At 44.2% G+C, this 23,124-nt stretch overlaps 1 protein-coding gene across 12 annotated transcripts in view; it reads right to left on the bottom strand.

Moving 5' to 3' along the window:
* Nucleotides 1-23,124, bottom strand: part of BRDT (bromodomain testis associated) — a 64,877-nt gene that overhangs the window by 41,416 nt on the left and 337 nt on the right. The window contains exons 1-2 of one of the 12 annotated variants that reach the window (XM_083620574.1): nucleotides 17,044-17,119; nucleotides 16,099-16,152 (exon numbers count right to left, since the gene is read on the bottom strand). The exons of 8 other annotated variants lie outside the window; for them this stretch is intronic. The gene's annotated coding sequence lies outside the window, so the exon portion shown is untranslated. Of the gene's footprint in view, nucleotides 1-16,098; nucleotides 16,176-17,043; nucleotides 17,120-23,124 lie in introns of those variants that run through there. 3 more of the 12 variants (XM_083620573.1, XM_083620588.1, XM_083620580.1) reach the window with 3 other exon arrangements.

Here is a 23,124-nt window from a genome sequence, read left to right on the forward strand (position 1 = left end):
GTTCTCCTGGCTACAAAGCTACTCCTCCTTTCTCTTAGTATTTTGGCGCAGTACGCTCCCAATTTCCTAGCTGGCTTAACCAGTGCTCCTGACTTTTAAGAAGTCTTGCCAGTCCTCGGAATAAAATTCAAGGTTTCGTGTCATTCAACAGCAGAACTTAACTGGATTTTGGAAGTTACTGTTACAATTAGTTGTCAGAACACTGCATGCCTCACACGCAAAAATGTGGGCAACAAACCTTGAAGTTGCTCACCTAGAAAACCCAACCTGTTGTGCATTAAACTGCACTGGAATCTTTTTGATGAAGGGAAAAACAAAATTGTAAGACAAGGAATTTGGTCATGCTTTCCCTCCATCTATATGATGTGGCCAGGTATTTCAAGATTTCCTATCATTGAGCTGAAGCTGAGTAAGAGGACACCAAGCCAAAGTTCTCAACAGCAAGCTTCCAGCTATACCCCTTCTTGGGTGCACTTGTAGAGGAAAAGTCAACCGAGAAAAATGTGCCTCCTTATGCAATGTTATGTACTGAAGTTCTCACCCTAGGCCAGCAGGAGGATACTGTAGATAGTTTTCACTCAGGTCCACACATGCAAATAAGGGATTGAAAGTGATGTTCAGTGATTGGATAGTTACAGAAAATGGTTACTGTTGCGTTCTAGTGGAGCTCTATATAAGCAGGCTGGCTGAACCCTTCAGTTCAGTTCTGTCCTGTCCTGTCCTGTGAATAAACAAGAGCTGTTTGAAGAATCGCTGTGTCGTCTGATATGTTCACCCACAACTTAACATGCAACACAGTCTCTCAACAACTACAATTCCCACAATTCCTGCTGATATTTCCTATGCACAAGCAGGAGGAGCCAACAGGGTGTGGCTTCTAACCCAGAAGCAGAGAGGGACCAACCACCATAACAAGCAGGGTCATAGACATCTCTGGGACAGTGGGAGCTAGCCTGTGCTTCTGATGAGATGTACAGGCCCCCCCAAAGTAAGGTGAGTAAATTGAGTTAAACCCTTTGCCTCTAGGGTGCATTGACGATCTGGCATTAGCTTCCAGGAGCCAGAGTCTAGACTCTGGGGGTTTCTCACTTGTCTGTAACAAATACAGACCATGCAGCTGTGCCTGTTTGTAAATATCAACAACCCAAAACCAGAAAGGGACAACATTTTGATTAGAACAAAATATTTGGGGGCGCTGCTGGAAGAGGGGAGGACATTTCACCCAACCCTTTGCCCAAAGGCACAGAGCTGAACATCTAAATCAGGGTGGAGAACCGGTGGCCATCATTTTACACACCCATAACGAAGGTGACGCGTCTTGGAAAAAGAGGACATATTGTAACTGTAAATGTGTATATCCTACCAAGTTCAATACAGTTTGTTTTTGTTTGCAAAGGCCTATACTTTTGTCAGCTCCTCTCTTTGTCTTTTGCCAGCAAAACTAACTGTGGATCTGATTATTTTTGGAACCATCTTATAATTAGGAAATATTTTTCTTTTCGTTATGTCATTCCTAGCAGTGGCAGCCAAGCCAGAAGTCATCATGCACAAGTTCTGATTCAGAAGGGAATAAAGAAAGAAAAAATAAATAAATAAAAGTAGTTGGAAATCAGAGCTATAACATGAACCAGCCCAGCAACTTACCTGTAAGGAAGAAGCAGACCTCTGCACAGCAAATCAGAACTTTTCCCTTTGCCTTTTCACTGCAGCCATGTCTGCAGTTTGTAATTTCACAATGGCAACACCTGCTCAGGTATTTTCCCATATTAGTTTGTTTTAGAAAAGAAAAAACCCACCCAGAATAATTAAATAGCATGTTAGTTGTATTTCAGTTTAGCTACATATGGAGTGGTTGTGTGTCTTAATTTCTTTCATTAAGCAAGCAAGTCAGAGAGTAGTGCTTATGGGAAATAAAGGGAGATGTGGAGAGTCTAGCTTGTCCAAACATTACTTCCCCCGATTTACATTAAATCAACGTAAGCATTGATTCCTGTTCCTGTAAGAGTGTTATGGGAACGATTATCTAAACTTGTGTGGATGATTATCGAAACTTTGATTGCAGCCTTCTTAGATGCAAGTTTATTCAGCCGTTCATTGAGATGGCGTTTACTTACAAAAGTAAGTTGTGCATGGAACTGCAGCAGAGAGTTTCTGTTGATGTTATGGGAGCCAAATGAGATCCAACTATTCAGGGTCAAATCCTGCACTGACTTTGCCGAAGAGAAGCTGTGAACTGTGCATCTCTGACCAGTGTTAAATATGAAAATGTATTTTATTTGGTTGTTTGTATTGTTGTATGTTATGCATATTGTATGTTATGTTCACATTTAATAAGGGTGGCTTTCCGTATTGGGGGGTGGGGGGGTTATGTTATGTTGTAAATAAAATTTCCAATAAAAATTTATAATAATAAAGAAAATGGAGGATGGAATAATGTCTAGAATGTCATGGAGGAGAGGAAGAAAGGCCTCGCAGACGTATGCTTGTGCACTGTGATGGGACTCTGGCCATAGCAGTTGCTAAATAATGCTCTTTTATTTATATTTTCAATAAAAGCACCCGCCCACCATTTATTGGAATTTGTCATTGTGTTCCACAGCAATGTTAAAGACAACTGGTTTAATTCAACAGGTAGTTCTCTCTCCCGGCATTTCCCTAAAAAGTCCTTTTTAAAATATAAAGCAAAACTTGTAACCTTACCTTTGAAACAGAGTTATTTTGCTGCCTAGAAAAGTCCAGGTGGCTCTAATTAGCACAGTCATAGCATTTTCCAAGGGTGCTACACCTGATGGCATTAATTCATTCTTATGTGCATGCATGTACTCAGATTGGTAAGTTTGTTAAAAGCCCCTTCTTTGTAAGAAAGGGTTGGGCAAATTCGCTTGGAGACCCTGTAGTCGTGCATGTAAGGTTTCTTTTGGGAAGAGGCTGCCTAAATCTGTAATGATCTGTCCCAGAACTGATCTAACAATGCAATTGCAGTTAGATGGTTATGGGGCCCTCTGCTGTTTTTATGCATTAATGAAACAGCATCAGAAATAAAAGTTCCGTTTTAGTGTCAGTTTGGAGCAAAGGAATGAAACATAAGAGCTGGCTACTTAGACTGCAGTCCTAAATGCACTTACTGTTTCTCCTTTAGCTGTCTTCAATAGGGAGATGTCATGGATCTATTGTTTGGTGTGTTTATATATATATATTTAAAGGGTTATTGTAATGTTTACAGAAAGGTGATATGCAGGCTGCATACACATTATACGTTTAAAGCACATTTAAAGTGTATTATTTTCCTGAAAGAACTCGGAGCGCTGTAGTTTATCCTTCGCAGAGTTGCAACACCCAGCAGTCCTTAACAAACTACAGTGTCTGGAATTCTTTTGAGAGGAAAAGATGTCCTTTGAATGTGCTGTAAAGGTACACAGCCTAGGTTTGACTGACTTAACTAGGGAATGTGGTTGACTTCTGAGTAAACGCCTGTAGGATTGCACTGTTAAACTTGGGGAGTTTTAAATCGCTCCTGTAGGACAGGTGTGGCAATGCTTTGGCCCTCCAGATGTTGCTGGACTGCAACTCCCATCCTGCGCCAACCGTTGGCCATGCTTGCTAGGGCTGTTGGGAACTGTAGTTCAGCAATCTAAGGAGAGCCGAATGTCCCCACTGCTGCTCTAGGGCATCCTATTACAAGATGGGGATTTGTCTTTTGCAGTTAGGACAGTTTCCACATTCTGCTGGCAAGTACTTATATTTCAGGGTGGGGAGAGATTTCAGTCCCATTTGGTTTAAAAAAAATGCTTATTTTTTCCATCTGGTTGGGAAAGCAGGGTCTGTCAGTGCAAACCTTTTGAAAAGAGATTCATGTGATCCAGAACGATATGCCTGTCTCCATGAATGGATTCCTTGTTGATGTGAATATAAGAGATTGCTGTTTTGTTGTGTCTGTGGTACATTTTCACTCAGAGGAGTGTGATGGTTGCTTTAGATTCACTGAGCCAGTAATAGATCATAGCCCAATGATTAGTGAAAGTGTTCTACAATGTCATTTTAACCTTTCTGGAATAATGTTACAAATAGCAATCATGCCATGATAGTTTAGATTTGGTGGAAATAGGAGAGCCTCGCTGCAAATGTTTGCTGCAGGACAAAAGTTGCAGTGTGGTGTTATGTCTAAAAATATATATCCTGGGTCATATGTGTTCTGCTCCTACCAACATAGGTTCATTTAGAAAGCAATACACTCCAGTATTTTGATCAAACAGGTACAGGATTTATTTTGGATAACAGGTTTTTAATATTTTGGATGAACAAAATGTACAACACCATAAATCAGAGATGGGGAACCTGTGGTCTTCCAGGTGTTGTTGAAAGTCAACTCTCACCAGCCCCAAGCCACCATGGCCCAATGGTCAGCGATAGTGGCCATTGAAGTCCAGCCTTATTGTTGTCAACTTGCCCTTCCCTCTAAGGTCCCAGGCTGGATTATAACCGTGAAAACACAATGCCATAATGAAGATGCCAGCCACATCTCTTAGAATAGAATCATAGAATCATAGAGTTGGAAGAGACCACAAGGGCCATCGAGTCCAACCCCCTGCCAAGCAGGAAACACCATCAGAGCACTCCTGACATATGGTTGTCAAGCCTCTGCTTAAAGACCTCCAAAGAAGGAGACTCCACCACACTCCTTGGCAGCAAATTCCACTGTCGAACAGCTCTTACTGTCAGGAAGTTCTTCCTAATGTTTAGGTGGAATCTTCTTTCTTGTAGTTTGGATCCATTGCTCCGTGTCCGCTTCTCTGGAGCAGCAGAAAACAACCTTTCTCCCTCCTCTATGTGACATCCTTTTATATATTTGAACATGGCTATCTTATCACCCCTTAACCTCCTCTTCTCCAGGCTAAACATGCCCAGCTCCCTTAGCCGTTCCTCATAAGGCATCATTTCCAGGCCTTTGACCATTTTGGTTGCCCTCCTCTGGACACGTTCCAGTTTGTCAGTGTCCTTCTTGAACTGTGGTGCCCAGAACTGGACACAGTACTCCAGGTGAGGTCTGACCAGAGCAGAATACAGTGGCACTATTACTTCCCTTGATCTAGATGCTATACTCCTATTGATGCAGCCCAGAATTGCATTGGCTTTTTTAGCTGCCGCGTCACACTGTTGGCTCATGTCAAGTTTGTGGTCAACCAAGACTCCTAGATCCTTTTCACATGTAGTGCTTTCAAGCCAGGTGTCACCCATCTTGTATTTGTGCCTCTCATTTTTTTTGCCCAAGTGCAATACTTTACATTTCTCCCTGTTAAAATTCATCTTGTTTGTTTTGGCCCAGTTCTCTAATCTGTCAAGGTCGTTTTGAAGTGTGATCCTGTCCTCTGGAGTGTTAGCCACCCCTCCCAGTTTGGTGTCATCTGCAAATTTGATCAGGATGCCCTTGAGTCCATCATCCAAGTCGTTGATAAAGATGTTGAATAAGACCGGGCCCAAGACAGAACCCTGTGGCACCCCACTAGTCACTCTTCTCCAGGATGAAGAGGAACCATTGATGAGCACCCTTTGGGTTCGGTCAGTCAGCCAGTTACAAATCCACTGAGTGGTAGCATAGTCAAGACCGCATTTTACCAGCTTCTTTACAAGAATGTCATGGGGCACCTTGTCAAATGCCTTGCTGAAATCAAGATAGGCTACATCCACTGCGTTCCCTTCATCTACCAGGCTTGTAATTCTGTCAAAAAACGAGATCAGGTTCGTCTGACATGACTTATTTTTCAGAAATCCATGCCGACTATTGGTGATCACAGCATTCCTTTCTAGGTGCTCACAGACTGTTTGCTCCAGAATCTTCCCTGGTATTGATGTCAGACTGACTGGGCGGTAATTATTTGGGTCCGCTCTTTTCCCCTTTTTGAAAATAGGGACAACATTTGCCCTCCTCCAGTCTGCCGGGACTTCGCCTGTTCTCCAGGAATTCTCAAAGATGACTGCCAGTGGTTCTGAGATCACATCTGCCAGTTCTTTTAATACTCTTGGATGCAGTTCATCTGGCCCTGGAGACTTGAATACATCTAAACTAGCCAAGTATTCTTGTACTATCTCCTTAGTTATTCTGGGCTGTGTTTCCTCTGCTGAATCATTTGCTCCAAATTCTTCAGGTCGGGCATTGTTTTCTTTATCGGAGAAGACTGAGGCAAAGAAGGTATTGAGGAGTTCAGCCCTTTCTGTGTCCCCTGTTTCACCATCTTCTCCTCTGAGTGACCCTACTGTTTCTTTGTTCTTCCTTTTGCTACGAACATACCCATAAAAGCCATTTTTGTTGCTTTTAACCTCTCTAGCAAGCCTGAGTTCATTCTGTGCTTTAGCTTTTCTGACTTTGTGTCTACACGTGCTGGCTATTTGTTTGAATTCCTCTTTGGTGGTTTCCCCCCTTTTCCATTTTTTGTACACATCCTTTTTTAATCTTCATGGAGGGAGTTCCATGACTTAGGGGCCACCACATCCCTGACCTTCTGAGGTGGGGGAAACAACCAGTAGGGCCCCCTCTGCCATTCTTAACCTCTGAAAGGATTTGTAGGGGAGGAGGAGGAAGCTGTCAGGTCTTTGGGGTCTGAGTTGTTTAGGGCTTTAAACTAGTGTGAGACCTTAAATTGGGCCACAGGTTCCCCTTATCTCAGCATCAATAATCTGTATAATCAGAGCAGAATGAACACTCTTAGCACAATCCTATACATGTCTAGGGATGCGGGTGGCACCGTGGGTTAAACCACAGAGCCTAGGACTTGCCGATCAGAAGGTCGGCAGTTCGAATCCCCGCGGCGGGGTGAGCTCCCGTTTCTCAGTCCCTGCTCCTGCCAATCTAGCAGTTCGAAAGCACACTAGTGCAAGTAAATAAATAGGTACCACTCCAGCGGGAAGGTAAACGGCATTCCCATGCGCTGCTCTGGTTCGCCAGAAGTGGCTTAGTCATGCTGGACACATAACCCGGAAGCTGTACGCCGGCTCCCTCGGCCAATAAAGCGAGATGAGCGCCGCAACCCCAGAGTCGTCCATGACTGGACCTAACGGTCAGGGGTCCCTTTACCTTTATACATGTCTACTCAAATGTTAGTCCTGTTGCATTCAGGAGGGCTTACTCCTATGCAAGGGGACACAGGGTGACAGCTTATGGCTCCCTAAAATTCTCATCCCTTTCATTCCCAGTTGTCCACTCTGACACTTCTCCCTCTGCTGCAATTCTCTCCCATCTCTGAGCTAACTATGGTAACAAACCACACTTGATCCCTTTCCTCCCATCTCCCAAACAGCTACACACACATAATGTTTGCTATAGGATTGCAGCCCCTCTGAACTATACAGTAAAGGGTGCATAGATCTAACACAACATAGCCTTTCCTTCTAGGAACATGACACCAAAATTATACTGTTTGTGAATAGGCCTGTGAGTAGGGATTTTGAGACTCATTTCATGTCCATTAAGCTTAACTGGAGCTGTGCTATTCTCATAAGGTTGCAATCCTGCGTGTTGTTATTTCAGTGTCAGTTCCATTGAATCTGGAATGTTTCCATTCTGGGGGGAATGGCAGGAGATTGGACTTCAAGCTAGGACATCCTTGATTGCACATGCTTCCCGAAACTGAATTATCCTACTTGATACGGATGGGCCTAACTCAGAGGTGACTAACTTGTGGCCTTCTTCCAAATTTTGTTGAACTCCAGTTCCATCAGGGTTGATGGGAGCAGTACCTTAACAACATCTGGATAGCCATAGATTTGCTGCTGGTGGTCTAAAAGGTAAGTTTGGGGTCAATTTATGCCTCGTGAGTTTTCTAATATCTAATTGCCTTGCCTGCCATGAGCCACAGCAAGCTAAGGATTCTCAGTGTATCCAGACAGAATAATTTATTCACAATGTCCAATTTTGTTAGGCTAGCATTGCGATCCCATGAAGAGTTAGGCACATCTAAGACCATAGATCTTGATGTTGCTTTGGTATACCTGAATCTGCATAGGATTGGGCTGGTTCTAGCTTCCAGAAGCAGCTAATCGTATTGCAGCACATACCGTATTTTTCGCCCTATAAGACGCACTTTTCCCCTCCAAAAATGAAGGGGAAATGTGTGTGCGTCCTATGGGGCAAATGCAGGCTTTCGCTGAAGCCTGGAGAGCGAGAGGGGTCGGTGTGCACCGACCCCTCTCACTCTCCAGGCTTCAGGAGAGCCCCACCGCCAGCCCCACAAGCTCGGGAGACAGCGGGGAGGCGGAATGCCGCCATCCCACTGTTTACCGACGTCCTTTGGAGGCTGGCAGCAGGGAGAAGCCTGCTTCTCCCCGCCGCCAGCCCCGCAAGCTCGGGGACAGCGGGGAGGTGCAACGCACCCAGGCTTAGCTTCAGCACGGCTTGCGGAGAGCTGCATGTTCTGGGGGCTGGGGTCGGGGGAAGCTCGGGCTTCCCCCGTCCCAGCCCCACGCCTGGGGGGGAAATATTTTTTTTCCCTTTATTTCCCCCCCCCCCCAAATTAGGTGCGTCCTATGGGCCGGTGCGTCCTATAGGGCGAAAAATACAGTAGCTCATTTCAGGACCAAATGAGCACAGCTATTGCATAGACACCCATGGTCTGTTGATGAAAACAGCAGGGATGTGGAAAGAAGATTCAGAATTAGAGTTGCATATCACTGTCGTGGGCTCTAGTCTGAGTTTTCCAGAGAGCATTCAGTAACTGCAGAAATGATTCTCAGCTCAGCGGTGTGTCTGCCTTATTCCATACTTGGGTAGGCTTTCAGTGTCAGTTCCACATCTATGTATTCATAAGACATCTTTTTTTATGTGTCTGCGACTTCCGTATGTGTCTTTATTTATTGGGACCTTTTAGCTGGGAGTCCTATTAATAGCTGAAAAGCTGTGAAATGCTTAGCTCTGTTCTATGACATACTCCTGAGTTTTTCAAAAGGAAGCTTTTATTAGGAACACAGTTCCTCCATCAAAAAGTGCACTGTACAACATTTTTGTTTTTTATTGGATTATCTTGAAAGATTTATGGTGCATTTGATTTACAAGGTAATGCCTTATAAAATGTTTGTACAGTCCAGTTTGGTGTAAATCTTTACATTCTGGAATGTCAGTTGCAGTAGTATCAATTGGCACATAGTCCATGAAAAGTTTGAAAATTCTTGGTGTTGTGCTGTGTGTCTTAAGCTAGGGTGTTTATGTAGGATTGCCAAAAATCAGAGGCTAAGATACCGATCCGTTTACAAACAATTTTTGTGTTAACAATAGCTTTGAAATTTGATGATCAGCCACATTTACAAGTTTGTACATTGTTGGTTGCTTCTTAATTATTTCCTAAATAAGGTCACTGAAAATGAAACTTTTAGTAACTGAGAGTGGTAAAAGGTAAAGGGACCCCTGACCTTTAGGTCCAGTCGTGGCCGACTCTGGGGTTGCAGCGCTCATCTCGTTTTATTGGCCGAGGGAGCTGGCGTACAGCTTCCGGGTCATGTGGCCAGCATGACTAAACCGCTTCTGACGAACCAGAGCAGTGCATGGAAACGCCATTTACCTTCCCGCCGGAGCGGTACCTATTTATCTACTTGCACTTTGATGTGCTTTCGAACTGCTAGGTTGGCAGGACCAGAGACCGAGCAACGGGAGCTCACCCCATCGCGGGGATTCAAACCGCCGACCTTCTGATCGGCAAGTCCTAAGCTCTGTGGTTTAACCCACAGCGCCACCCGCGTCCCAACTGAGAGTGGTAGATCCAAGCAAAAATTCACCACCTGAATCATTTCAAAACCTCAGATGTTAAATGAAAGCAAATGGTCTCTGCACAATCTTTGCTTCTCTGAAAACAGTAGAAGTCTTGCAAGACGTTATTTGTTGATCACTTAAAGCAGAGACATTAACCCTAATTTAATATAGCACATGCTAATATGTTCTTTAACTGTGCTTTCCTCTCTGTCCTCTCTCTCATTAACATTATTCATTTTTTAGCTATTAACATTCTTCGTTTCTTGATTGTCATTTGCTATTTATTTGTTTTATTTAGGCATTTCCTGGTTATTGTCATCCCCCCAGCTGATTTCTGTCTTTGCAAAGGTTTGCTTGAAATGAATGCGCTTTTTTGTGTTTGTAATGCAACTTGCAGCTTTTAGCCAGTAGATGTCAGCTCACTACTGGATTTCACTTATTTTGAAACTATTAAAACAAGTGAATCGGGAAACCCATTTTTAGGGAAGAGAAATACATTGGTACCTTGGTTCCCAAACTTAATCAGTTCCGGAAGTCTGTTCCAAAACCAAAGTGTTCTAGAACCAAGGTGTGCTTTCCCATAGAAAGTAATGCACTGGATGAATCCGTTCCAGACTTTTAAAAACAACCCCTAAAACAGCAATTTAACATGAATTTTATTATCTAACGAGACCGTTGATCCATAAAATGAAAGCAATAATTAATGTACTGTACTATAAAATAAAGAAGACAGTATTGTAGATGATAAAAATTAAATCCCCCCCCCCCGATGACTGATGATAGTCATTGTTTAGATGAAGGGCTTTTATTCATTTCTGCAGTCACAAAGTCAATCAGTAGCTGAACAGGGTTCCACAGTCACAAAAACAAAGTCACAAGCCACAGTCACAAAAACGGAGTCGCAAGCCATAGTCATAAGTCAGTTCCATAAAACGAAGAACAAGTCACAGTCAAAACGAAAAAGCCAGACAAACAAAAACGCAAAAAAATTTAGCAAAAACAAAAGCACCAAATATCACCTCTGTGTTGCATGGGTGCTTGGGACTCAACAGCCGACAGACTCAACAGGAGGCCTCTGATTACCAGTGGGAGACTCAATTTATAAACGGAACACACGCAACAGGAAGCGGAACATGTTCACAAACCAGAACACCTACTTCCAGGTTTGCAGCGTTCTATTTCCAAGTTGTCTATAAACTAAGCTGTTCTAAAACCAAGGTACCACTGTATCAGAAACTGGAAAATGGCTAAGTGATGTCAGCTGAGTAATTATAAAATCGCTTTTCAGAAAGCGAGACTTGTCAGTATTTGTGGTTGGAAACCAAAACCATTTGTCTTCCTGGCTTTTATTGTAAATTAGCAAAATTTCTATCATGCTAAAGGGCAGGAAGGCAGCAAGAGGGCCCAGATATTGTTTGTGCACAGTGTGCCATGCATTCACACATTTGTACATACCCTCTCTGGTACATGCAAGTGGTGGTTTGGGCTTAGAGATATAGGTAGGTTTAACCTCTTCCGCCACAGAGTTTCCAATAATAACCCTATACTTTCCCCCCATAGGAGTGAATGACAGCCACTTACATCTCTGGGGGAAATTTATGGGGTGCACCTGTGTTTAAATGGGCGTGGGACTGATCTCCCCAAATAAGTCCCACAATGCAGTCTGTTTCATATCATAGTGTTACAAGGCCTTTCCACTGATTCCATTTCATGGTCGTGGCAGAATGTGTCAAAGAAGCAAAACACAGAGCCAAATAAGATGTATGTTATGTACTGAGTTGAATAGGATCCAAAATGCAGCAGTCTGATTGGTCCTAGAACAATAGGATCCAAAATGCAGCAGTCTGATTGGTCCTAGAACAATAGGATTCAGAATGCAGCAGTCTGATTGGTCCTAGAACAATAGGATTCAGAATGCAGCAGTCTGATTGGTCCTAGAACAATGCAGCAGTATGATTGGTCTGCAGGAGCCACCAATCCGGCTCCAGATGGAAGTGAATCCACAACCTGATTGGGCTATAGGAGAATTCCAGAATTAGCCAATCACATGCAGCCCATTGTGTAAATAATGTATATAAAGCAGATACTTTGAGGGGACATTCATTCCTCCTCACCACTATGAGCTGAATAAAGAGCATGAAATCCACTCTCGACTCTGAGTATATTTCAATGTAACATGGGAGTTCTGTCATTGGTACTCCTAATGCTGTTTTTAAAAAGCAGCCATGGGGTGTGTGGTGAGAATTGAAATGTGGATGCCAGGGTGAGGGTGGAGTCTCTCAACCTAACCCCACCTCCCTAAAAGCTGCCATTAAGTGTGGACATTACAACTTTCTGTTTTCCATCCCGCAGTTAGTAACGGCTGTGGAAGGACAGGGGGATCCCGATCAGGGTTGTGGCATGGGAGGAAAGGATCAGGTCTTTTCCCTCCAAAGCCATAGCCCAGTCCAAATTGGATTTCCCCCCTGTCCCGAGTGACTGTTTTTGGACATGAAAAAAGACATTGGGAGTTCCAAGTCCTGCATTCACTCAGCTTTGTTCCACATAAACTGTGTGCGGGTGACTGACATAGGGACAGTCAATACATGAAGATGGGGAACGAGATTGTATTTGCCCCTTCCCAAACGCCATGCGTAGATGAGCTTTTCTGCACAGAGCCAATCCAGGGGCAAGTTGCATGTATGGAAGACCTGATGCCAGGAAAATAGTAGCACCTACCTGCATTTGTCCCAGTGTGGGCCTTACAATTTCTTTCTTTTTTAAAAAAATACATTTTAAAATTAAATTTTCTGTTTTACAGTCATTTAAGTATCCTTAAAATATCAATGACATCCCTTCTTCTCTTTCCATGGTTCATTTTGCATATCATAAATCCCTGCACATTTTACAAAAACTAAAGCATTCAGTATTTCATTATTACATCCATCAAGACTTATTTACGCTGTTGAATTTATCTTAATGCTGCCAACGTTTTCAAGTGCACACAATTCCCCCCCCCATATATTCAATAAACGTTTTCCAATCTTCTTTAAACATATGTTCTTCTTGTTCTCTTATTCTATATTTTAACTCTGCAAGCTGCATATATTCTGTCAACTGAAGTTGCTATTCTTCTTTGGTTGGGACCTTGCTTGTTTTCCATTTTTGAGCTAACAAAACACGGGACGCAGTAGTGGCATACATAAATAACCTTTTTTGACACCCGGGAATTTCAGTCTGAATTATCCCCAACAAAAAGGACTCTGGGTTTTTTTTTGGGGGGGGGGGGTTTGGGACCAGTACTTCTAAACATTTTTTCCAATTCATTAAGGATTGTTTCCCAATACTCTTTTACAAGTCCACCACATGTGAAAGAACATTCCCTCCGCCTCTTTGCATCTCCAGCACTTATCTGATCCAACCTTATACATCTTAGCAAGCCTACTCGGCCTTAAAATTTCTAACTGTTCTCACTACAGTGGTACCTCTGGTTGTGAACAGGATCCGTTCTGGAGCCCTGTTTGCAACCTGAAAGGAACGCAACCTGCATCTACGCACACGTAGGTCGTTATTCGCTGCGTCTGCATATGCTCATGATGTCATTTTGCGTGTCTGCACATGCGCGAGCGGCGAAACCCAGAAGTAACCCTTTCCGGTACTTCTGGGTCGCCGCGGGACGCAACCTGAAAAGACGTAACCTGAACCGAACGTAACAAGAGGTATGACTGTATTAGCTTTTGCACTTTGGTGAAGGCCTTGTGAAGGGAAGCGAGCAATTCTAGAAACATGCAGATTTCCCTGAAGTGTGCAGAGAAAGCAGCCCTTGTGTGTGGTGAAGATTCTACGCAGGCCCACAGAACCGGCTGACTGCCTTGTAAACAGTCTCCAAATCCTCTCCAATCAGTTAGAGCGCTGCATAGTTTTGTAAATCCCTCGCAGCATCCCAGAGCTCTACCCTTTTATTTATAAGATGGATGACCTCATTAGGTGAACACAACATTTTAAAACATGATACACTATAAAAGGAGAACAAAATACGCTTTGGAACACAGCCACCATCCATCTATTAAGCCCATTGGTCAGAATAGTCTCATAACTCGGGGCGCAAGCAATTATCTCTCGGGGACAAAACAGCATGCTGAAAAAAGCTTAGTGCCAATCAAAGATTTGAGGGGAGAGTCTTGCATAGCTGGGGTGTTATTGCCAAGAATACCTTCTGGCAAACAACAGACCTAATCTCATGCAACAATGGCACCACCAGAAGAGTCTCCCGCTGGCCAAAAGGGCCCGGGCAGGATTATGTACAGGAGAAATGCTCCTTCACATCCAGTGGCAGATTTATGGCTTGTGGGGCCCTGTGCGCAGCCATTTTGAGTGGCCCTATTTTTTCACCTAAACGTAACGATGTCAAAATTCGGGGTGTATAATGTTTCTGCCTTTGCACTATGCTGCCCCCTCGTCAGACAACTTGGAAATAATCCCTGCTGTGGACCTGGCAGGCAGAAAAGGTGATGATGATAATAAGGATGCTTCTGAAATGGATGCCACCCCCGACAACACACACACACACACACACACACACACACACACACACCAGTTGAGGAACAATCAGGGGAAATGTGATGCTGCTTCTGAAAAAAACTTTGGTACAATCAGGAAAAAATGAGATAATGGAGATGAGGTTGCCTCTGCAGTGCCCCCTCCTAAAACAGATTTAGAACAATACCTGCTGTATGGCATACAGTAGAAACAGGAAATAATTGCCTTATCCTTCCCCCCACATTCAACTGAGGCCTCTCTCAAGTAACTGCCTGCCCCACATGCCGGCAGACAGCAAAACAAACACAGTAGCCAAGGGCCAATTCCTATGTTTCTTCTTCCATTCATACCCCCCCCCTTTCAAAAAGTCCCCCTCATGGCTGACAGGCAGTAAAACAAGCAACAGGCAATTCCTACACTCCCCCCACATCCCAATGCACACACTAAAAAAAAAAAAAGTAGCTGCTTGCCTACTGCTCCATGTCACTGGCAGGCAGCAAAACAAAGTAGAGCAGCAAACAGGTGGATCCTGTGGTTCTTCCTTCACCGTTCCACACACACGTTTTCCAAAAACTTCATGGGCGCAGCAGCTTCCCACTGCTTGCTGCACCAGGCTGGTGGATAGCAAAGCAAAGAGGAGGCAAACAGGCCTGACACTTCTCCCCTCCCCTTTCCTAAAGCCCTCCATGGGCAAGAGAGCTTCTCTCTCCCACTACTTTCAATAAGTCCTTCCATGCACAGAAAAACAAAGAGAAGGCAAATGGGCACAATACTTCTTAACTCCTCTCCTTTTCAAAATGTCACTCCATGGACAGGGCAGCCAAAGCAGAGGAAGTGGAATAGCCTTGGCACTTCCCCCATCCACAAAACCAAAGGGTTGGCAATAATAATAATAATAATAATAATAATAATAATAATAATAATAATATATTACTTATACCCCACCCATTTGGCCGGGCCTCCCCAGCCACTCTGGGTGACTCCCAACAGAATATTAAAAACACAATAAAAGATCAACCATTAAAAGCTTCCCTAAACAGGGCTGCATTCAGATGTTTTCTAAAATTCTAAAATTTCTAAAATTGCTTATTTCTTTGACATCTGATGGGAGGATGTTCCACAGGGTGGGCGCCGCCACGAGAAGGCCCTCTGCCTGGTTCCCTGTAACCTCACTTCTCGCAGGGAGGGAACCCCCAGAAGGCCCTCGGTGCTGGACCTCAGTATCTGGGCTGAATGTCTTGTCACCATCTTTGTCCCACTACAATTGCCCAGGCAAATCCTTCCATCCAATAAGCCTATTGAACCTGTCATCAAGGTCAGCATGGATGTAACTTTGTCCTCCCAGGTGCCTAGCAAATTTGACACAGCTCTGGCCACACATGAACGAGGTTGAACTCACACACTTTCTCTCTCCTGGCAAGGAGGAGGTTGGAATATCATCTCCCTGGTTTTTAACTACCGCATGTTACCACTGTGTCTCAAAATGACAGACTTTTGGTAGTTTATTGAAAAAAGCTAGGATCAAACCATGGTTTACGATCCTGGCTTATTTCAACAAAACATAGTGCAATCCAACCAGAGTTCCCAGCTCTGATGTAACTCTCTTGCAACAGTGCAACACTAAAGGGGGGGGGCAACCTGTTGCTCTCCAAAAGTGGCTAAAAAATTGATTATACCTTAAATGCTTTGGCAAATGTTTTCCTTTGCACAAGGCTGATCAGAATGTTTACATGCAGCCATGCCAAAATGGTGACTAGTTAAAAAACTTGAGCAAATAGGATGAGATGAGACGAAGGCTGTGTGTGTTTGTTTGTTTTGGCTCACATCTATTTTATATCAATACATACTTGGGTTAAAGCGTTCCATCTGACGTCTCAGAGTGCCTTTTTCAAGGAGAGTATCTAGCAGTAGATAATGGATGCTTCTATTGAAAGGGAAATAATAATGTCCAGTTAGGCAGCTGTTGGGGGTGGGAAAAGATTTGTATTTGGGATGCACAACTAATAAAATGTTTTGAGTGTTAGGGATGTTGGGTTTGCTTGCTAGCTTTGGATCACTAGACACAAAGGGCTTGGATTTAACTGGACGGGGGAAACCACATTAGGTTAGTTCCACTGCTTTGGGTATACAATGGTACCTTGGTTTTCAAATGTAATCCATTCCTGAAGACTGCTTGAGTTCCGTAATGTTCGGAAACCAAAAGCTCAATACGGAAGCCTCAATACAGAAAACTCAATACGGAAAATTCAATACAGAATATGTTCGACTTCCGTGGTGTGTTTGAAAACCGAAGCATTTACTTCTGGGTTTATGGCGTTCGAAAACTGAAATGTTCGTCAACGGAGACGTTCGAAAACTGAGGTACCACTATATCTTGTCCCATTTTCCAAACCTTGGCTGAATTCTTCTGTACAGAATAATCTTTCACTTCCATAAAATATTACCTTTTCCCTTGGAAAGGCGAAAAAGCAAAAAGCATTGTGATATGTTTAATGGATGCAGAGGTTTCGAGAATAAAAACCGCTGCATCCGTACCTTTGCATTCATCTGCGTGGCAAGATGAATCCAAGATGTGGTCATGTTTTGCCTCAGAGCAGTTGTACCAATGAACCTTAACCTTGATCTTAAGAGACTTCCTCGCTGTTCCTCTGACAGTTTGTTTATTCTTCACTTCAGGGCCTCTCTTGAGCTAAAACAGCCATTAAGGACAAATTGTTCTAGACAGCTTTTCTTTCTCTATGAGTAACAAAAGCCACGCTGCTAGGTTTTTGTTGTTGTTGTGCTTCCTGTACCTTTTCTTTTCTTTTTTTCTTTTACAGGTGAATGCTTTCCAAGCATAAATACACTGTGCTGTTCTTCTGCAGCCACCGTAATCTAAATATCGATGAAAAGGCATGCTGAAGGATCAGTTGAATATCTTAATGAACAGGTAAAATAATATTGAGCTGAACAGGATGTAGTACAGTTAGACCCCTGGAGCTATGCAAGTTTCATAGAATTTCACATGCCCATTGCCTTGCTGCAGTATTCACTGTAACTAGATAACAGGGTACAGTGGTACCTCGGGTTACAGACGCTTCAGGTTACAGACGCTTCAGGTTACAGACTCCGCTAATAGTACCTTGGGTTAAGAACTTTGCTTCAGGATGAGAACAGAAATTGTGTGGCGGTGGCAGCAGGAGGCCCCATTAGTGGTACCTCAGGTTAAGAACAGTTTCAGGTTAAGAACAGACCTCCAGAACGAATTGAGTTCTTAACCCGAGGTACCACTGTACATGTTTTGATCACGTACATGGGTTCAGAATTGTTTGGACATTTGATTGCAGATCTTCTTGTACATGTCTGTCATGCCTTTAGGGCAGTGGTTTTCCACCAGTGTGCCGTGGCACCCTGGGGTGCCTTGAATGATGGTCAGGGGTGCCGCGGGCAACACTAGCCTCTGTCCCTCTTTCCTTTCCTCCCTCCTCTGATGCCCTCTCAGGTCTCTGCCTCCCAAAGGCTTGAGCAGTTGTTTCTTGCAGCGACCCTGGTTACAAGCTCTCCAGACGAACAGTGACTCTGGGGCTGGCCAGGGGCTGCTTCCTAGGCACTTGTGGGGCAGTGGGAGGAGACACCTCTCTTTGGGGCAGGGAGGGCAGCTCAGAGACCAGGGGCAGCAGTTGGTCAAGGGAGCCATGGACTCAAAAAGGTTGAAAATGTCTTCTTTAAGGGATCCCTATATGAAGTTGGCCTCCGTTTCATGTGCTAAGCAAATGCAAGTCATTGCATATGATTCACTGTAAGCTTCGATCTATTCAAAAAGGGCAATGATTGCAGCACACCTAAGTAAGAAATACGCTTTTCTAAGGGTATGGGTATTTGCAGTTTATTTCAAGTGATTGTGCTATGGATTGAAAATGTGGTGGTGATATTTGCTAGCCATTCTTTTCAATTTTATGTGAAACAACTCTTTTCCAAAGACAAACAACACAGTGTGGACCACAGTATTTTATCTGCCTTACCTGCTACCTTTGCATATTTTGAATGTTTAATCCCACAACAGTGAAAATGTCATATCCTTAGGGCTGTGCTTCTACAGCCTAACCTGCTTCATTTATGCAAAGAATTCAGCCGAAAAAGGCTCCTGGGGCATTGTACATATGACTAAAAAATAATAAATGTCCCTGTCCACACGCTTGCAATCTAAAAAGACGTAACGCGACAGTAAAATGGATCAGGAGGGATGAGAAGATAAGCAGACTTGGGTGCAAACTCTTAGTCACAAGTTCTTTCGGTTTCGGCCGAGGGGTGCCAAAAATCGCTGGTCTCTCAGCCGCACCAATTTACTGTTCAATTCAAAGTGCCAGCCAGCTTACACATATCCGCTCCACTTCCCAGTGGGGAGGAGTTGCGGTGGACCGCATGGCCACCCACTACCCACTGGGGGCGGGGGACCTTGTCCCCATTGCCTGGGGGAACCCGGCCACGTCATAGCCCGGCCAGCCAACCCGCTAGCCGGGGGGACGTGGCAGGGGCCGTTTAAAAGGAGGAACGAGCCAGAGGACTTCCTCTTTGGCTCGCTTCCTCAATCACCCGCCCTCCCTCCCTATTTTGCAGGTTAGGCAATGGCCTTGCTATGGACTTCAGTTGGTCGCCTTGGTTGTCTGAGGGGCCTGGTAGGAATTTTTCCACTTGGCAAATTGGCACTGGCCACTTGGTTTTCGCCTACCTCGTAGCAATCGTCACAACTTTGTTAGGGTTGCGGTTAGGCATTGTTTGACCTTGTGTGTGGGAGGGGAGGCGTGGCCATCACCTGCCCCTCCATGCTTAAGGATATTCCATTAAAGGAATCCGGGGGTGTTGATCTCGTCTGAAGCCCGGCTGGGGGGCTAAGGCCTTGACACGACCCCGACAGGAAAACTGGGGGAGCTTGAGTTGGTTCGCATCGACAGGGCTCCCCCTACTGGGCTTACCCTTACTGGGACATCCTGCACAATGGGCAGGAGTCAGATACTTAGTCAGGTCCAATCAATGCCCAAGCCAATACCGCTCACATTCTGTAATTTCAATAAAGTTGTGGCCAAAATTTGCCCAGTAACATAAACCTAATATCCGTGTCCTCGTGTGAGTTTTTTCTAATGGGGGGGGGGCTGAGGGGTCTCAACATGCAAGTGAAGGGATGGGGCTTTTTCTCAGAAGACCAGCCTCCTTTGCATCTTTCTGCATTCTGTTCAGCTGCGCAACATTTTGTGTAAGTCCCTGTTTCCCCCTCTCCTTTCCCCATGATCCCACAATCATTGCTCATGCTTAGCTGTGACTGTCAAGTAGCTGTAACTAACATGCACCTCTAATAAGAACCCATAACCTTTTCTTGAGCGACTATCTTGACATAATGCTGCAGACAGCACATATTTATGAATAGTTCAGAGAAGGCTGGCCAGTTGACATTTACCTTCCCTGACTGTGATTTCTTGGGTACTGTATTCTGAAAATAATGATATGTCTGAAAAATGCACTTTTGCCTACTTAAATCCTTTCACTGGTATATCTGCAACGCCATTATTTATAAGGTTGTATTTGCAGGGGGATAATCAAGTCAAGAGAGATTGAACAGACATGGGGTATACTAAGTACCTTACTCATTCGAAGGAAATTAATTTAGGCTGGATTCAATTTACCAAAAGTTGTTTAACTAAAGTCTTTTAAATTAATGAAATACCATATGTTACCTAAGGAGCTCACATGCTAGTTTCATTCTGAGAACGGCTGAATAGCCGAGATCACTTAAGCAACAAAAAGAATTTTGTGTTCTCGAATTTAGCCTGTAATGAAAACAAGCGAGCTGACTATGTAGGTATCACATTGATCCATTCTACTGTTGAGGTATCATATTAACAAAACAAATATTCCTGGATAAACAGGTATGTTAATCTTTTGGCTTTGGCAAGGCAATCGATGTTAAGGAAAGTGGATATGGGTAACCGTTTTCAAAATTCAGTTTTGTTTCTTTTCTGTCGCAATTATGGTTTCAGGTAGCTGATTTATGTGCCTTTTGTAGTGCTGACCATTCTCTACTGCTGTCTGCTGTGGAGCCTTTTGTTGGCCACAGTCCTAGACAATCATAGTGATTATATATAGATATGTTCTTTCCGCACCCCCACCCCCGGTAGCTCAGAAACATCTAGAGGGCCACAAGTTCTCCACCTCTGTTGTCACTGATGGGCTTTTTTAAGAATTGAAAGCCGTCTAGTTGGTTTAAGCGATCAGCAACGTTAAACTGTCAAAACATTCTTGCAAGCTTCTCCCTTGCCCATGCCGTGTCTGGGATTACAGTGGTACCTCGGGTTACATACACTTCAGGTTACAGACTCCGCTAACCCGGAAGTAGTACCTCAGGTTAAGAACTTTGCTTCAGGATGAGAACAGAAATCACACAGTGGCGGCAGCGGGAGGTCCCATTAGTTAAAGTGGTGCTTCAGGTTAAGAACAGTGTCAGGTTAAGAACGGACCTCCAGAACAAATTAAGTATTTAACCCGAGGTACCACTGTAATTGGCAGCACTGATTTCTAGGTAATCAAGAGACAGAGTAAGGCACCAGATATGGTAAGCCTGGTCGGCCAAAATCTTAAGATCATGCATCCTTTGGACCAGCTCACTTGGCCAGTATATGGCCCAGGATTGGCAAGTTGTAACTCAAGAGTACATGCTGAGACCTGCTCGTCCATCAGTCTTTCCTCGTTTCACTTAAGTACGGCTGAGAGTACCGTATTTACTCTAGTCTAATGCGCCATCTAAGGCACACCTCAGTTTTCAGAAGCTTAGAACCGAAAAAAGGATTTGCTGGCGAATGTAAATGTGCCATCGAATCTAAGGCGCACCTTAATTTTCGTAACATAATTTGGTGAGCATTAAATACGGTACTTTGATGCCACTAAAAGGTTACCGGAGAAGACTGAAGCAGAGAACTTGCCCTTCATTTCATCTGTTTGTATGTGTGATCTATCTATCGATCGATATCTATCTATAAAATATGATGCCTAATTCTTGCACACACAAAGATAAAACACATGGCAATTTCCTAGCTAAAGGGTTGCCTTGTGCTGCGATAGGTTATTGGTCCATTTAGCCGAGTGTCTCACAGTGGCTCCCCCAGGGCTTTGGGAAGGAGTCTTTTCCCCCAGTCCTTCCTAGAGTTGCTGGAGTTCAAACCAGTGACCTTTAGTCAGAGGTCAGCAAGCTTTTTCTTCAGGGGGCTGATCCACTGTCCCTCAGACCTTGTGGGGACCGGACTATATTTTGAAAAGAAAAAAATGAACGAATTCTTATGCGCCACAAATAACCCAGAGATGCATTTTAAATAAAAGGACACATTCTACTCATGTAAGAACACACTGATTCCCGGACCATCTTGCGGGCTGGACTTAGAAGGCGATTGGGCCGGATCCAGCCCCCAGGCCTTAGTTTACCTACCCATGCCTTTAGTGTACAAAACATGGTCTCTACCAATCAGCTGTGGCCCTTCCATGGCAATGTTATTCGTGCGCATCTCTAGAACAGCGTTCAAAACTCCCATTGTCCTAGGCGCGTTTTGTGACAGGGAATTTCATTAGCGCGAGCAGCTTCTGAGCTCTGGACACAGTACTGCGCCTAAGATTTCAGATTAAAACTGCAGAGTGGAAGGAAAGGAGGACCTTTTTCTGCCTCCCCGCTTCCAGCTACTCTCTGAAGACCGGAGAAGAGACCCTCTTAAGAATGTTTGGGGGGTGGGCAGGGGAAGGACTAGACCATATTTAAAATGAACATAATATTTCAGATGCAGTTCATTCATTTTCAGCTTTGTATTCGTGTTATAAAAAAGCCCGCCTAGGCACTCCATTGTGGCACCCCTAACCAAGGTTTAAGGTGCGATTTAGCTCCTAGCTTTTGTATCTCAGTTTCTAACACTGCTGTAGAAACTAGCCCAGGAACTAGGCTGAAAATATTTGTGGGGAGGGGGGAAATCATGCCTAGCTCGCTCTTCTTCTGCTTTCAAGGGGAGCTGCTGGGTGGGGAGATCCCAGGGAGCCTGCCCATGCCTCCCGAGCTCTCTCTTGACATGGCAGTACTCAGAGACTTCTTGGCCCTATTAGCATGAAGTGATAGGAATCTGATTCCCCTCCTCCAGATAAAGCAATAGGCTGGGGCTCCAAAATATTTAGTGGGAAGAGGGAGAATGAGATCATGCTCTGAACTCAGTCCTTCACCCTGAGTCTCCATTTCTTTCATTTATTTTGTATCACACCATAACTGTGGACACGGCTGACTGCTGTTATAATTATGCTGTAATGAAGGATAAGTATATATGTTTTGGACTTGCTTGTCCTTGTTCTGTTCTGCAGCTTATTTTGTCTGATCTGCAGTTTGTACAGATAAGAATGAATGAATGACCCGGTCCTTGTTTCTCCATGCCCTTTTGTTGGCATTCCCTTCTGGTCTGGTCTGTTTGCCTGCCTCTACTAGCCCTTGCCTGGTTACTCTAGATCCTGCTATTCCTGCAAGGCTGGCACCGCTCATGTCCCACCAAAACCTGCAACAGTGTTAAACTGTTCAAACTATTCCTGTGGGAAATTCAGAACAGTCTTGATCCCTGCTTGTTGTGTGTCCCATGTTCTGTGATCTATGTACCCTGTTCTCAGTGCCTGCACTGGTGAAGATCTATGCTAGCCGCAAAGGAATGGTTCAACTATCTTAAGTACTAAAGTAAAGGACCCCTGGCCGTTAGGTCCAGTCGTGGCCAACTCTGGGGCTGCAGCGCTCACCTCGCTTTATTGGCCGAAGGAGCCGGCGTACAGCTTCCGGGTCATGTGGCCAGCATGACTAAGCCGCTTCTGGCGAACCAGAGCAGCGCACAGAA

Source organism: Podarcis filfolensis (assembly GCF_964270895.1).
Source record: "Podarcis filfolensis genome assembly, chromosome: 6".
NCBI lineage: Eukaryota > Metazoa > Chordata > Lepidosauria > Squamata > Lacertidae > Podarcis > Podarcis filfolensis.